The sequence below is a fragment of the Pleurodeles waltl genome, unplaced genomic scaffold (assembly GCF_031143425.1).
Source record: "Pleurodeles waltl isolate 20211129_DDA unplaced genomic scaffold, aPleWal1.hap1.20221129 scaffold_127, whole genome shotgun sequence".
NCBI lineage: Eukaryota > Metazoa > Chordata > Amphibia > Caudata > Salamandridae > Pleurodeles > Pleurodeles waltl.
Window position 1 is genome coordinate 795,446 of NW_027149833.1, and position 16,706 is coordinate 812,151.

At 48.7% G+C, this 16,706-nt stretch overlaps 1 non-coding gene across 1 annotated transcript; it reads right to left on the bottom strand.

Moving 5' to 3' along the window:
• Positions 1-8,836: 8,836 nt before the first annotated feature.
• Positions 8,837-8,963, bottom strand: LOC138273960 (small Cajal body-specific RNA 4). The gene has a single exon (XR_011200331.1). It is a non-coding gene; the product is annotated as a small Cajal body-specific RNA 4 (non-coding RNA).
• Positions 8,964-16,706: the final 7,743 nt, after the last annotated feature.

Sequence of the window (16,706 nt, forward strand, 5' to 3'; positions counted from 1 at the left end):
ATACAGCAAATAGAACATCAGGTAACTGGGCCTGGAGGGGGTCAATCTGGTGTATGCTGCACCAAGTGATACATTTGCCCCAAAGACAGGACGTCTTGCTGCCAAGAACACATCAACCACGTCTGGAGGAAAAACGAAATTGTTCAGCGATAGCACTCGATCACCAAGCATGAAGGTGAAGACAGGGAAGGCTCAGGAGCAGATCCCTTCCCTTAAGGGGGGCAGCCTGATTGGAGAACAGGTGCGTAAATCCAGTTGCTCCACTACCATATTCTGGTGCCCAGCCCGGAGCTACTAGGTCCACTTGTGCCCTGTCCTCTAGACCCCGCTATTCTTGAGAACTCTGGGCAGGAATGGTATCGGTTGTAGGGCTCACAGGAGTCCAAAGGTCCACTCGAGGCAGAAGGCACCGCGCAGCAAGTGCTGACATTGCATGTTTTAGACTGTTACAAGTATATGGAGCCTATGCTCTCCCCATTTGCAGAAGAGACCTTGCACCACCTCCTGGTGTAATTACCATTTGTGATCCACTAGGCCTCAATGGCTGAGCTCATCTAGTCTGGCATTCAAGAATCCTGGAAGGTGGTTCACCTCTAGGGAAATCCCTTGTTGGTTCAGTCATTTGCAGAGGCTCAAGGCTTCCTGGAACAGTGTCCATGACCCAAACCTATTTCTTGCAGTACCAAAAGGCAATGGTGTTGTCTGTGAGCATCTGTACCAGCTGAGGTGTAGCCGGGACCCCACTGGAGAACAGAGGCCTCTGATCTTCACCTCTCCTAGAAGGATGCCTCAATGACTGTCAGCTCTGGGAAAGGGGCAAAAGGGGTGTGCCACTGACCCAGTCACAGTCCAGAAACCACCACTGCAGATCTCTTCCAAAATCTGAACATGGTCAGGGAGTTCCTCTACATGTCAGGCTCACTGGGAATTCAAACCCCAATGCAGAGCACACATATGCCTCCTCACGTGCTCGACCAGCACAGTAAAGGGGGCCATCAGTCCCAGCAGACACAGAATTGACTGCACTGAAATCCAGGACTGAGACTGACATATGGAATCATAACCTGAGTGTCCTGGACTATTTCCTAGGCGAAATACATGTTGATAGCGAACCCCAAAGATGACAGATTTGCAGCTATCTGGAGGTGGTTGACAAATACCTGGGGCAAACCTTTCTTCAAAAACCTACTATCGATGTAGGGGAAGACCGTCAGTCCAGACCTCCAAAGAGGAGCTGCAACCACTGCACCACCACTTTCATGAACGCCCAAGATACTCTGAACACCAAAAGGAAGCACAGTGAACTAGAAATGCTGCTGTCCTATCACGAATTGCAGACAGCACTGACGAGCCTGCACTAAAGTAATATGAAAATAGGCAGCCTGTAGGTCCAACACTACGTGAGCAATCGGAACTTGTCCTTCTGGAGGAAGGTGTTGAGAGGGAGTAAATCTAAAATAAAACTGAGCCCTTCACCCTTCTTTTGGGGCCAGAAAGTAGCAGAAGAACAAGTTACTTACCTTCGGTAACGCATTATGTGGTACAGACTCAATCTGGCTGCAGACTCCTTACCTTTGAATTTCCCAGGCATCGGACTGGATTCAGAAGATTTTTGCATGACCAGTACCCCTAGGCACCATCGGGTGGCTCTTTTTGGGTTGTAGGAAAGGACCCTTGTTTTGGCATGGTTACCCCACTTTTTGCCTGCTGTCAGTAGGCTTTGACGGTTTTCACTGGATTCTGCTAACCAGGACCCCAGTGATAGTGCTCTCACACTATAAATTTGGTTGCCTAGGAATTTACACACCCCACAATTTGCATACTGGTGCCCCCATCTAAGTCCCTAGTGTAAGGAAATGCTTCCTTGGCATGGTTACCCCCTGAGTTTTTGCCTTTTGCTGATGCCAAGTTATGATTGAAAGTGTGCTGGGACCCTGCAAACCAGGCCCCAGCACCAGTGTTCTTTCCCTAAACTGTACCTTTGTCTCCACAATTGGCACAACCCTGGCACTCAGGTAAGTCCCTTGTAACTGGTACCCCTGGTAACAAGGGCCCTGATGCCAGGGAAGGTGTCTAAGGGCTGCAGCATGTTTTATGCCACCCTAGGGAGCCCTCACTCAGCACATGCACACTGCTTGCCAGCTTGTGTGTGCTGGTGGGGAGAAAATGACAACGTCGACATGGCACTCCCCTCAGAGTGCCATGCCAACCTCACACTGCCTGTGGCATAGGTAAGTCACCCCTCTAGCAGGCCTTACAGCCCTAAGGCAGGGTGCACTATACCACAGGTGAGGGCATATGTGCATGAGCACTATGCCCCTACAGTGTCTAAGCAAAACCTTAGAGATTGTAAGTGCAGGGCTGTAGGAAGATGGCTCTGTATATACTATTTCAAAGTAAGAAATAGTGTGCACAGAGTCCAAGGGTTCCCCTTAGAGGTAAGATAGTGGCAAAAAGAGATAATTCTAATGCTCTATTTTGTGGTAGTGGGGTCGAGCAGTAGGCTTATCAGAGGGTAGTGGTAAGCACCTGCACCCAGTACAGGCTTTGTTCGTGGCCACGGAGTGACAAAGGCACTCTCCCCCTGTGGCCAGGAACATGTCTGGTGTGTGGCAGGTTGGCAGAAACTAGTCAGCCTACACTGGAAGTCGGGTATGTTTTCAGGGGAATCTGTCATACATCAACTCCACAGGACCATAATGGCTACACTGAAAACTTGGAAGTTTGGTATCAAACTTCTCAGCACAATAAATGCACACTGATGCCAGTGTACATTTTATTGTGAAATACACCCAGAGGCCATCTTAGAGATGCCCCTGAAAACATACCAACTTCCAGTATGGGCTGACTAGTTTTGCCAGCCTGCCACACACCAGGCATGTGGCTGGCCACATGGGGAGAGTGCCTTTATCACTCTGTGGCCAGGAACAAAGCCTGTACTGGGTGGAGGTGCTCTCACCTCCCCCTGCAGGAACTGTAACACCTGGTGGTGAGCCTCAAAGGCTCACCCCCTTTGTTACAGCGCCACAGGGCATCCCAGCTAGTGGAGATTCCCACCCCTCCGGCCACTGCCCCCACTTTTGGCGGCAAGGCTGGAGGAGATAATGAGAAAAACAAGGAGGAGTCACTGGCCAATCAGGACAACCCCTAAGGTGTCCTAAGCTGAGGTGACTCTGGCTTTTAGAAATCCTCCATCTTGTAGATGGAGGATTCCCCCAATAGGATTAGGGATGTGACCCCCACCCCACCGGGAGGAGGCACAAAGAGGGTGTAGCCACCCTCAGGGTTAGTAGCCATTGGCTACTAACCTCCCAGACCTAAACACACCCCTAAATTGAGTATTTAGGGGCCCCCAGAACCTAGGAAGATAGATTCCTGTAACCCGAAGACAAAGAAGGACTGCTGACCTGAAGCCCTGCAGAGAAGAGAAGAGACACCAACTGCTTTGGCCCCAGCCCTACCGGCCTGTCTCCCCACTTAGAGAAAAACTGCACCAGCGACGCATCCCCCAGGGTCTAGCGACCTCTGAAGCCTCAGAGGACTACCCTGCATCTAAAAGGACCAAGAAGCTCCCGAGAACAGCGGCCCTGTTCAACAAACCTGCAACTTTGCAACAAAGAAGCAATTTTTAAAGACCACACGTTTCCTGCCGGAAGCATGAGACTTTCCACTCTGCACACAACGCCCCCTGGTCGACCTGCGGAAAATTAATTCTACAGGGAGGACTCCCCGGTGACTGCTAGTCCGTGAGTAGCCAGAGTTGACCCCCCTGAGCCCCAAAAGTGACGCCTGCAGAGGGAATCCAGAGGTTCCCCCTGACCGCGACTGCCTGTTTCAAGGAACCCAATGCCTGGAAAACACACTGCACCCGCAGCCCCCAGGACCTGAACTCCAGGGCAGGAGCGACCCCCAGGCAGCCCTCTTCCTAGCCCAGGTGGTGGCTACCCCGGGGAGCCCCCCCACTTGCCTGCCTGCATCATTGAAGAGACCCCCGGGGCTCCCCATTGAATCCTATTGCAAACCCGCAGCCTTTTTGCACTCTGCACCCGGCCGCCCCTGTGCCGCTGAGGGTGTACTTTCTGTGCCTGCTTGAGTCCCCCCGGTGCCCTACAAAACCCCCCTGGTCTGCCCCCCAAAGTCACGGTTACTTACCTGCTGGCAGACTGGAACCAGGGCACCCCTATTTCCATTGAAGCCTATGTGTTTTGGGCACCACTTTGACCTCTGCACCTGACCGGCCCTGAGCTGCTGGTGTGGTAACTTTGGGGTTGCCTTGAACCCCCAACGGTGGGCTACCTTGGACCCAACTTTGAACCCTGTAAGTGTTTTACTTACCTGTGAACCTAACAAATACTTACCTCCCCCAGGAACTGTTCATTTGTGCAGTGTGTCCATTTTTTTAATAGCTTATTGCCATTTTGCCAAATCTCTACATGCTACTGTGATGATTCAAAGTTCCCAAGATACCTGAGTGAAATACCTTTCTTTTAAAGTATTGTTTGTAAATCTTGAACCTGTGGTTCTTAAAATAAAGTAAGAAAATATATTTTTCTATATAAAAACCTATTGGCATGGAGTAACTCTTTGAGTGTGTGTTCCTCATTTATTGCCTGTGTGTGTCCAACAAATGCTTAACACTACCCTCTGATAAGCCTACTGCTCGACCACACTACCACAAAATAGAGCATTAGAGTTATCTCTTTTTGCCACTATCTTACCTCTAAGGGGAACCCTTGGACTCTGTAAATGCTATTTCTTACTTTGAAATAGTACATACAGAGCCAACTTCCTACACATATCCTTTCACAAACCTCCTATAGTAACCAGTCAAGCCAAGGAATGCCCTGACTTGAGTCTGGGTTTTTGGACCTACCCAGTCCAGAATAGTCTGGATCTTGGGTTGGAGTGGCTGAACTTGGCCTCTACCTACAAGGTGTCCCAAGTAAACCACAGTACCCTGCCCTACCTGACATTTAGATGCATTGATAGCGAGGCCTGCTGCTTGCAGGGCCTGCAAAACCTTCTTCAGGTGGACCAGGTGATCCTGCCAGCTGGAGCTAAAGACAGCAATATCACCAAGATAAGCTGCACTAAAGGACTCCAGGCCAGCAAAGACTTGATTCACCAACCTTTGGAAGGTGGCAGGGGCATTCTTTAAGCAAAACGGGATCACAGTAAACTGGTACTGGCCATCAGGTGTAGAGAATGCTGTTTTCTCTTTTGCTCCTGGTGCCATTCTTATTTGCCAGTACCCTGCTGTCAAGTCAAAGTTACTTAAGTATTTGGCAGCACCCAATTTGTCAATTAACTCATCTGCTCTTGGGATGGGATGATCATCTGTCTTGGTGACAGAATTAAGCCCTCTGTAGTCCACACAGATCCTCATCTCTCTCTTGCCATCTTTTGTGAGGTTTGGGGACTAAGACCACTGGGCTAGCTAAGGGACTGTCAGAGTGCTCAATTACTCCCAACTCCAGCATCTTGTGGACTTCCACTTTGATGCTTTCCTTAACTTGATCAGACTGTCGAAAAATGTTGTTTTTGACAGGCATGCTGTCTCCAGTGTCCACATCATGGGTACACAGGTGTGTCTGACCAGGGGTTAGGGAAGAGAGCTCAGCAAACTGCAGGAGGACTTGCCTACAATCAGCTTGCTGTTGGCCAGAGAGGGTGTCTGAGTAGACCACTCAATCTACTGAGCCATCTTTAGGGTCAGAGGAGAGGAGATCAGGGCGAGGCTCACTCTCTGCTTCCTGGTCCTCATCTGTAACCATTAACATGTTTACATCTGCCCTGTCATGAAAGAGTTTGAGGCGGTTCACATGGATCACCCTTTTGGGGGTCCTGCTAGTGCCTAGGTCTACCAGGTAGGTGTCTGACTCTTTCTCTCTAGCACTGGGTAAGGGCCACTCCATCTGTCCTGATGTGCCCTGGGAGCCACAGGCACCAGAACCCAGACTTTCTGCCCTGGCTGAAACTCAACCATAGCAGCCTTTTGGTCATACCACATCAGGAGTTGTTGGCTGGCCTCAAGTATTTTGCGTGCCTTTTCCATGTACTCTGCCCCCCTTGAACATAGGCCTAGTACATAGTCCACCACATCTTGTTTAGGCTCATGGAGAGGTCACTCCCAGCTTTCTTTTACAAGAGCCAGTGGTCCCCTAACAGGATGGCCAAACAGAAGTTCAAAGGGGGAAACCACTACTCCCTTCTGAGACACCTCTCTGTAGGCGAAAAGCAGGGATGGCAAGAGGACATCCCATCTACTTTTGAGTTTTTCAGGGAGCCCCATGATCATGCCCTTCAATGTCTTGATAAATCTTTCCACAAGTCCATTGGTTTGTGGATGGTATGGTGTGGTGTATTTGTAAGTCACCCCACTCTCATTCCACATATGTTTCAGGTAAGCTGACATGAAGTTGGTACCTCTGTCAGAAACCACCTCCTTAGGAAATCCAACTCTGGTAAAAATACCAATGAGTGCTTTGGCTACTGCAGGGGCAGTAGTGGACCTAAGGGGAATTGCTTCAGGGTACCTAGTGGCATGATCCACTACCACTAGGATATACTGATTCCCTGATGCTGTGTGAGGTTCAAGTGGACCCACTATATCCACTCCCACTCTTTCAATGGGGACCCCCACCACTGGAAGTGAAATGAGGGGAGGCTTTGGGTGGCCACCGGTCTTACCACTGGCTTGACAGGTGGCACAGGAGGAACAAAACTCCTTCACCTTCTGGGACATGTTGGGCCAACAGAAATGGTTGACTAACCTCTCCCATGTCTTGGTTTGTCCCAAATGCCCAGCAAGGGGAATGTCATGGGCTAAGGTCAGAATTAACTCCCTAAACACCTGCCTGAGGCACTACCACTCTCCTAGTGGCACCAGGTTTTGGATCTCTTACCTCAGTGCAAAGGAGTCCATCTTCCCAATAGACCCTGTGGGTCCCACTGACATTTCCTTTTGTTTCCTCAGCAGCTTGCTGCCTAAGGCCTTCAAGAGAGGGACATGTTTCTTGCCCCTTCCACAGTTGTTCCCTTGTGGGTCCGCCTGGGCCCAAGAGCTCAACCTGATAGGGTTCTAACTCCATAGGATTAGTTCCCTCATTTTCTCCCCACCAGCACATACAAGCTGTGAAGCAGTGTGCATGTGCTGAGTGAGGGGTCTCTAGGGTGGCATAAGGCATGCTGCAGCCCTTGGAGACCTTGGTACCAGGGATACAAGTTACAAGGGACTTACCTGAGTGCCAGGGTTGTGCCAATTGTGAAGACAAAGGTACAGTTTAGGTAAAGAGTAAGAACACTGGTGCTGGGGCCTGGTTACCAGGGTCCCAGCACACTTTCAAATCATAACTTATTATCAGCAAAGGCAAAAAGTTAGGGGGTAACCATGCCAAGGAGCCATTTCCGTACAGACAACTAAAACACAGCCAAATGGCCGCCAAAGGACCGCCAAAAGACAGCCAAATGGCCGCCAAAAGACTTCTGGCCTGGTCTGGAAGTTCACAAGCTAGGATACCCGATGAAGTGTCAAATGAGCCTTGCTCCTCTAATTGGAAATATTAGTATACTGTGGCCTGGCTCTGTGGTATGCACACCTGGCATGTGACAGCCTCCTGTACCCATATATAAATTTATTTAGAACCATGCTGGCCTCTCAACCCTTTCAAAGGCTTTCTTGGCCTGCAACATGGGAAGATGCACAGGGTGAAAGCACAGAACTGCACTGGACTAGATTACTCAGAATCTTAAACAGGCTTGGTGTTGAACATTAATCTTATCCTAGGGGCTCAATACACAATATGCAATGCAAGAGAGCGAGCTCCACAAAAGAAAACTATGATGCAGACCGGCTCACAGTTCAACATTCAAAGCCCGTATTCTGTAGCAATTATGCTCACCGTGACGTCCAGATGAGGCCCTGGGACCATTTCTCTCTGGCAGTTCGGTTTTTATGCCCATAAGAGGTGGAATCGACCAAGACATCACGTTCCTGTCAGCAAAAACAAAAATGTTACTGAAAAAAGCGATACCCATGATTTCAAGAAGCAAAAATATTATTTTCTAGTACACCCACAGCCTACTGGAAGCCTAGTCCTCCTTCTGAATTTTACACAGAAGCATAGCCCCTCAAGTACACAGAAATGTGTGTGGAGGGGCAGAGGGAAAACAAAAAAGTCCAAGAAATAAACCACCACACAAAGCACCATCTTCACCCCTTGACCTTTCATCACCAAGTACTGCCTGTAACTATCTTTCTCTACAGTTAAATGTAGGCTTGCCAGGTTACTGATTGTTCTTCCACTTCACAGATTTAATGAAAAGTATGCATTTTGGTGCAAGCTGGATCTGTACAGAAAGTTTGTCTGTGGTCGGTAACACCAAAACTGTGAGCATCAAGAGCTACTGAAATAGTGTGGGGTTCTGCTTTCTAATGTGGGCAGAATATTGCTAACACTTGAAAGCATTCAACTTTGTGTCCATGTTGTATTAAGGTGTCTTTGAGAGGGCAATTTTTTTTTTACAGTTTTGGTAATATCGGTCCTATTAGCAAGCTGCAAAAAAAAGACTTTCACGTAACAGATGGACTTCTTTCACCTGATGTACCCACAGAAAGGATACAATAAGACATATTGGCGTGGGTGCTATAACATCGCCCATACTAGACGTCACTCCAACGGTGCCCACAGGAAATGTAGAACACAGTCAGAAGCTAGATTACTATCCCTCGCCCCAGTGATCGCACTGAAAGAATTCTCCCACTGTTCAAAGCCAACACAGCCGTGATGCATACTGCCACTAGAGCGCAACAACAATGAGCAAATGAGAACAGGGCAAATGTAGGAAGTAGTAACACGTCACTAGCTCTTCTTGAAACTGACAGTTCTTTACTTCCCTTTACTCTAGGGGGATAGTATCAGCAGAGCCTTACTTCATAGGCCCAACCTTCTTAATCCCCCATTAACAAAAATATTGGCTGTAGCTTTAGGGAGGATTTGGTACAGAATCTGACAAAATACAAATTTATAATTCCGAATGATTTTACTCAGGAGGATTCGGAAACCTGAAAGTCAACTGTCCTCATAAGGATAAAAATACACAAAATAACATATGGAAATAATTTATTAATTTTCCGAACGCTATCGCAGAAAACATACTGAATATCATATCAATTTACCTCACAGTTACCATTGATCACATCTGCCAATTAGTAGCTCAGATATCCCAATGTTAATATGCTTGATCATGTGTTCCCATTAGTAGTGACTGACTCAGCGCAGCATCTAACCATTCAGCAAGTTACAAGTCGCAGGGTTCTTCACGTAATGCACTATGAACTGATCGTCCATGTGCCTGGAAGTGTGTCCCGCTCCCCACTCTGGTGCATCAAAGCTTGTCATATGGAACAAATCAAAGACGTGCTTCCGGGCACAAATTAAGTAAAAACCCTAAATATGTTAAACCTTGTAAATGCCTATGTAGCCATGGATTAATCCCCATTACGTGCCTCAGTTATTAAACTGCACCCAAGAAGATCATAGAATTCGGTAACTGAGCACAGAGTATTACAAACTGAGAATTTTACTATTAGGTGAAAAACAGTAACTAGATCGGGCCCAAAGAGTGAACAAACCACAAACTCGTTGTTAAGGGGTAAAAGGCCGCTTTAATAGAACAGGTCTGGCAATATAAACACCTTGGCATAAAGCCTTACAAAACTACATAACCTCACTAATACATAACTTTCCTCCTATCCCCTCCCCCTACCTCTAAGAACCCATTCAACCTACCCCTTATGCCTACCACCTTGACCTGACCTACCCCTTACCCATCCCTTCTAAAATTCCCCTTGCCTTGTGTAAATTCCCTGTCCACTGATTTTTATATCGATCCCTTTCCCCACCCGAAATGCTTCTTGACCAGAAACCCCCCGCAGCCAGACCTGACTACCAGCGGCAAAAATAATAAAACCACCCAAACCCCCCCCCAGACCTACATACACATCTAAATGAGCCATTAACCAAACAAACCCAGACCTGCCCTGTTAAAGCTGAAAATTATTAAATGCTCAACTTACAACGCCTTACTAATTGCAAAATCACCTCCAAACAAAAACACCAAACAAAAAAGGGGGTACGAAAACAAAAAATCCCACCAAGAACAAAAATTCATGCAAGGGAGGGCGGGCGGGCACGAAGACAAACATGCCTACTGGGTGTGACGACGGCCAAAGAGGCCGCCCACACCCTGCTCCTGTCCTTTATCCTCCCACCAACATCCCGCCCCTTCCTGCACCGACCACCAATCCCCAACTCGTCAGTGGCCTGTACCACTCCGGCCCGAAAAGCCCAGGGGGAGACCGGGCGAGCCCTCTGCTCCCCCCGAGCCCCCATCGGGCCCAAAGAGTGAACAAACCACAAACTCGTTGTTAAGGGGTAAAAGGCCGCTTTAATAGAACAGGTCTGGCAATATAAACACCTCAGCATAAAGCCTTACAAAACTACATAACCTCACTAATACATAACTTTCCTCCTATCCCCTCCCCATCCCTCTAAGAACCCATTCAACCTACCGCTTATGCCTACCACCTTGACCTGACCTACCCCTTACCCATCCCTTCTAAAATTCCCCTTGCCTTGTGTAAATTCCCTGTCCACTGATTTTTATATCGATCCCTTTCCGCACCCGAAATGCTTCTTGACCAGAAACCCCCTGCCACACAGGAAAACCCGGTAGGCGTTTTCCTGCCCCACCCGACCCCATCTATCTATCCCATAGTTTAACCCCCAAAAGGTCCGCAATTATCATTCGCAACACAAACAAATAAATCTCATTACCCATAAAGGATAAATGAACCTCATCCTGACGGAAAAAACCTACATCTGAAACGCTAATATTTTCATGACTCAGCACAGAAAAACCTTGAACTCGACAAAAAGACCTCATTTCCCTATTCACCTTCTTTTGTTGCTTCTCTATGCCTTGAAAAGAATGAGCCCCCCTCCAGACCCTCCGAGGCACCAGTCCCGTCCAAACAATGTGTGTCCCTGACCACTTCTCCCTAATGCGTAGCAAATCTAACTTCATTGCCTTCAGTAAACCTATGCCCAAAAGGGAAACCAAATCATTTTCGCCCAGATGAATGACCAATAAATCAGGGCAAACACCTTGCCGAATCCTTTGTGAAAGAACATATAAAAGCTCTCCCCACCTCATCCCACTCTTACCCACCCAACTAACTTTAACCCTCACACCATCCAAACCCAATTGTCGACCAAAATGCCTCGTCGCAGCCTGCTTCTCAGCCCAGCGAATGAATGAGTGCCCGACGATCCACACCGTACATACTCCATCTGGACCCCCAACACAACCTATGAAGCAAAAAAGATGTCAAAAGTATGTCACACCCCCTCACTATAACCCGCCCCCAAGAAAAGCACCTCGAAACTGACAGCTAGAACAGGAGGAAAAGAGCAGATAGCTAAAAGGAGCAAAAGAACAAGTTTGAAAAGAAACCCTTTACCATGAAAGATCACCTTATTATCATTTATCTGCTCTAATAGAACGTTTAAAACACTGCGACCTCCACCTACCCAAGTTTTGGATTAATTGATCACTCCTCCCCAGTCTCCTGGCTTCTGTTGCCGCGCCGATCCTAAACGAATGAGTCCCGTATAATCCTGGATCCAAACCCAACCGCCTCAGGCACATTTTTAAAACTGCCAAAACCTGAGAAGCCGATAAGGAAGAACCATCATGATGTAAAAATACAAACCTTGCAGACTCCGGCAACTTACCTGCAAATATGAACCACAACCTAACTGGACAATCTTGAGAGCCTGTACGCCGTAAAACAACCTCCTGACCCCTGCCCAACTGATCCCCTTTGGTTTTACCCAACCACACAACAACCTCCCCTCCACTTAGCTGTACATTGGAAAGTAATAAACCTTCCCTCCCTTTTAAACCTAACAATTCTGAAATACGAAACGCTCCATGAAAGAGCCAAGCCATGCATAAAGATAACAAACCCACCTCCCATTCTGAAAAACAGACAACTTCCAGTGCCCGTAAAATGGCCCGCAATAAATGGGACGTGATTGGTCTCCTTCTATCCCACCTTGCACCTCCCGACCTGGCCCAACCCGCTAAGATCCGCCTGCAAATCTCCCCTTCCACTGGGTCATAACCCCAAAAATACTTACCGTAAAATGATATTACCGCCAATTTACCTGCAATTGTAACAGCAGACAAACCTTTATCAATCAGATGCATAATGAAGCGAACCGCCATACCCTGTCTCCTAATGACGACGTCAACCCCCCCAACCACTTCCACTGCTCCTGCTTCCAAGAATTCCAACCAGGCCGGACCATAACTCTTCCTTGTAGACGTGGCTATAGACCGCTGTACCAGCTCCAACATTCTTAATCTCCTAAAGCCCACAACTCCCCCGGAACCAGCGTCTTCTCCATATCCGCTCCCGGTGCTAGACCACGGAACCTCTGCCACTGAAAACGAGATAGGGAATCAGCAATATCATTATTGATTGCAGGGATGTACTTAGCCTTGAACAGAACATTGAATGATAAGCAATGTAACAAGAAAATACGCAGCAATTTCAACACTTTAACATCCTTCGCCTTTTGCGAATTCACCAAGGCTACCACAGTCTGATTGTCCACATTAAACACCACATTCCGATTGGCCAAATGGGAACCCCAGACTACCAAAGCCACCACTAAAGGAAAAAATTCCAAAAAGGCAATGCTATGCCTTGCTTCTTTCGATCTGGCTGGCCAAGCCTCCGCCATCCAATGACCATCCCAAAACAGCCCAAAACCGTGGGCACCAGAAGCATCAGAAAACAACTCTACCTGCCAAAACCAATCCGAACCATCCACCAACATAGGTACTCCATTAAAATCCTGCAAAAAACAAATCCACATTCTCAGATCCTCCCTCACCTGAGCCTTGATCCTAATGTGATGATGCGGTAACGTCGCACCCCTCATTGCAAAACCAAGTCTCCTACAAAAGGCTCTGCCCACCTTACAAGCGAAATTCAAATGTCCCAGTAATTCCTGAGCTCGCCGCAACTCCAATTTATGTCTTTTTACTGTGTCCTCCAAAAGCAAAATCAACTGCCTCACTTTGTCCTGAGGTAACCTCACCTCCATCCTCAACGAATCCAACTCAATGCCAAGAAAGCTAATACATGTCAGAGGTCCCTCCGTCTTCTCCTTTGCCAGTGGAACCCCAAATTCAGACATCAAATCTTCAAAATCCAACAAAGCCTTGCCACGTGAACCTGTTCCTGCCGCCCCCACAAAGAAGAAATCATCTAAGTAATGTGTGGCCAACCTGTCCCCTCTCTTGTACTGGAAACACCACTGCAAAAACGTACTGAACATTTCGAACAAGGAACAAGAAACCGAACAACCCATTGGAAGCATGCGATCCACATAAATCGCACCCCCGAACTGAATCCCCAACAAAGAAAAATCTTCCGGGTGAACAGGCAATAACCGAAACGCTGATTTTATGTCCGCTTTTGCCATCTGTGCCCCATGCCCACACCTCCTCACCAAGGCAACAGCTTCATCCACTGATGCATAGTGCACAACAGAATCCTCAACAGCGATAAAATCATTGACCGAACTCCCCGCTGGCCAAGACAGATGATGTATCAGCCTAAATTCACCTGTCTTTTTTTGGAACCACTCCTAGGGGCGAAATAGTCAAGTTGGCAAAAGGCCACTCCAAAAATGGGCCTACAATCCTTCCCAATTCCAATTCCTTGTCCAATTTTGCCTGAACCACCTCCGGGTAAGTCCTCGCCGATTTCAAATTATTGGCCCACCTTCGCACTCTAGGACCTTCATAGCATAAACGGAAACCTTCAACAAAACCACTCCACAAAACCTTTGCTTCGTCCCTTCGAGGATACCAACGTAGCCAATCTGAAATAATCTCAAACTTAATAGGCGTAGGGCCCTTTTCCAGCAACATGCTGACTTTGGCCTCTGCCCCTGTCACCACCTCTACTTTGCTGTCCTTGCCATCCCCAGTGCATGCCTCCAAAACACTGAAAAGCTGGGTGCCTGCCTCCACAATGGGAGCAATCATGCCGAAATCTACAGGACTGCCTATTGCAGAAGCTGCTGTTAAATGCCCAGCAAGACCCATTTCCTTGCAACTGCCTGCGCTGTCCAAAACCCACCCCAAATTGGGTGGGACGCCCCTGAAAGGGCTTATATTGTACCGGAAGACCACTTGCAGTGTGCGTAGTAGGAGCATACCTGGCCGTCCTTAACCACTGCATCCACAACTCATTATCTATCTCCCCCCAAGCTTTGGATGGGTCCATCGCCTTCCTTGCACGAAATTCCTCTTCATACCGAAACCACCCAAATCCCCCATAATCCATTTGGGCCCGCCGCACCACATCCATATATTTAAACAAAGCAATACACGAATCCTTGTGCCTTTCACAATAGACGCTTGCATAAATCAGAAAGGCTGATGTCCAATTTTCAATATTTGTAGGAACTTTAGGTCTCCTGGCCAATTCCCACTCCTCTTCCTTTGACCCTTCCTTCGCTTGCACCTCTCTATGCAATAGTTTAAACACATCCACAAATTCCCCTTTCCAAATCTTATCCTGTAAATTCTGAGTGAGATGCGCCCCCAAAGGCATCGCCACTCCCATGTATGGCAATTTTTTACCTTTTACCGAAACCTCTGCACCTACTACACCCCCTGCCTTTACCGACTCCTGCAAAACCTTTGACCCGTCCTCTTCACGAACATCCCCAGTAACCTCTGACTTACCTGCCCCATCCTCTTTAATGCCATCCACCTGTACAGAAGCATCAACCCCACCGAAACCACATACTTCCCTCCCATAATTACCACCAACAATTCGACCCATCCCCATCCCCAGCTCACCTCTAGGTAAATTCCCTGCCGAAGTGCGACAAATCCCATAATGATCGCCCTGGACCACCTCCGGAACCGTTGACTGCAACACCGGTGCTGCTACCCTTGTATCCTGATCGACCTCGTCGTCGTCATAATCGAGCATAGTTTCTTCAAGCCTTTTGAAACTTGCACCAGCGCCCCAGCTGGTGGAGGGCTGCTCATCTCCCAAAACTGAGCCCGCACCGTGACCCAGCGAACCTCGTACAACAGTTTCCCTCGTCTTCGGGTAAACCGCTCCGGAATTTACCCTCCCTTCTTTCCGGTGTATCAAAGGCGCCCTGGCCTTAACCGGGAAACTCTGCCCACCAGCATGCCGCCCAGCATCCTGATGCACCGTCAGTCCACCCGGCCTGCCCGGAAACCGAGGGGCGTCACACCCAGCGCTAACCTCTTGCAAAGCTGGCTTCCACCTATCAAGCAAAACCTTACCCTTATCCCTACTCACACGCCTACCTACCTGACCATAAACAAAACCTGTTACCAACACACCTTCCTGATCCACCAGATCCACCTGTTCACCCACATGCAAAACATTCAGTGCGCTAACATTTCCTTCAAAACTCCTTATGCTTGAACACCTCACCAAACTGGACTCCTTCAAACCATCTGCCCCAGCTCCTCTACTCAAAATATTCACATCCTGCTCAGCCATAGATCTTTCCACAAAACCAAAACTCTCCTGTCCCTCTTGCTCCTCGTCAGATATAACAATGACGACCTCTTCCCGTTCCCTGCCCTCCTCCGCCTTCTGTCCTTCTGCCAAAAGCCTTTTATCCGATAAAATTGCACCCGAATTGCCCTTTTCCATGGGCGCCGCCATTTTGACTGCCCCCCCAAGGTGTCTTTCATCTAAAATGGCCGCCTCGCGTTCAGCCGCGTTGTTGCGCGGCAATTGGGCTTGTTTTCCCACCCTCCCACCACGCAGATTGCCTGTCATGCACGTGCTGCTGAGCCGCGCCCCCTGCCTCTCTCCCCGTGTCACCGCGCCCACGCGGCCCGCCCCCCTCCCTCCCTCCTGCCGACACCCTCCTCGCCAGGGAGACTCCCGAACGCCGAAGAAAATGGACCGTTCCTAGTCTACGAGGAACCACCTCTTCCGATCTTGCAGCCGGCCCCAACACCTCCTGGGGCCCAAAAGGTGAGCGCGTAACTCTCCGACCCTCCGCGCTTTTAGCTTTAAATTTCTTAGGCTTTTCTTGCGGCGAGGAGCAAGCTGCTACCGCAGCGCTAACTCCTTCAGCTGACAACCTCTTCGGCCTTTTTAAACCCACCCACGCTTCTTCAAGGACCCCCTCTTTAATCAAATCTTCCCTGCCCTCATCCCTCAACACCTTTAGGGCCTGCACAACTTTGCTCAGTTCCATTTCGTTAACACCACTATCGATCCTAATAAACCACTGCAAAAAACACTCCCCTACTCTATAACAATTCAATATTAATAGTAGCTCCACCCTAAAAACGCCTTCCAACAAGCAGAAACGCCTACCACAAGCCTATAATCTCCACAGACGAAGACAAACACGCCTACTGGGTGTGACGACGGCCAAAGAGGCCGCCCACACCCTGCCCCTGTCCTTTATCCTCCCACCAACAACCCGCCCCTTCCTGCACCGACCACCAATCCCCAACTCGTCAGTGGCCTGTACCACTCCGGCCCGAAAAGCCCGGGGGGAGACCGGGCGAGCCCTCTGCTCCCCCCGAGCCCCCATTGTGCCACAGCA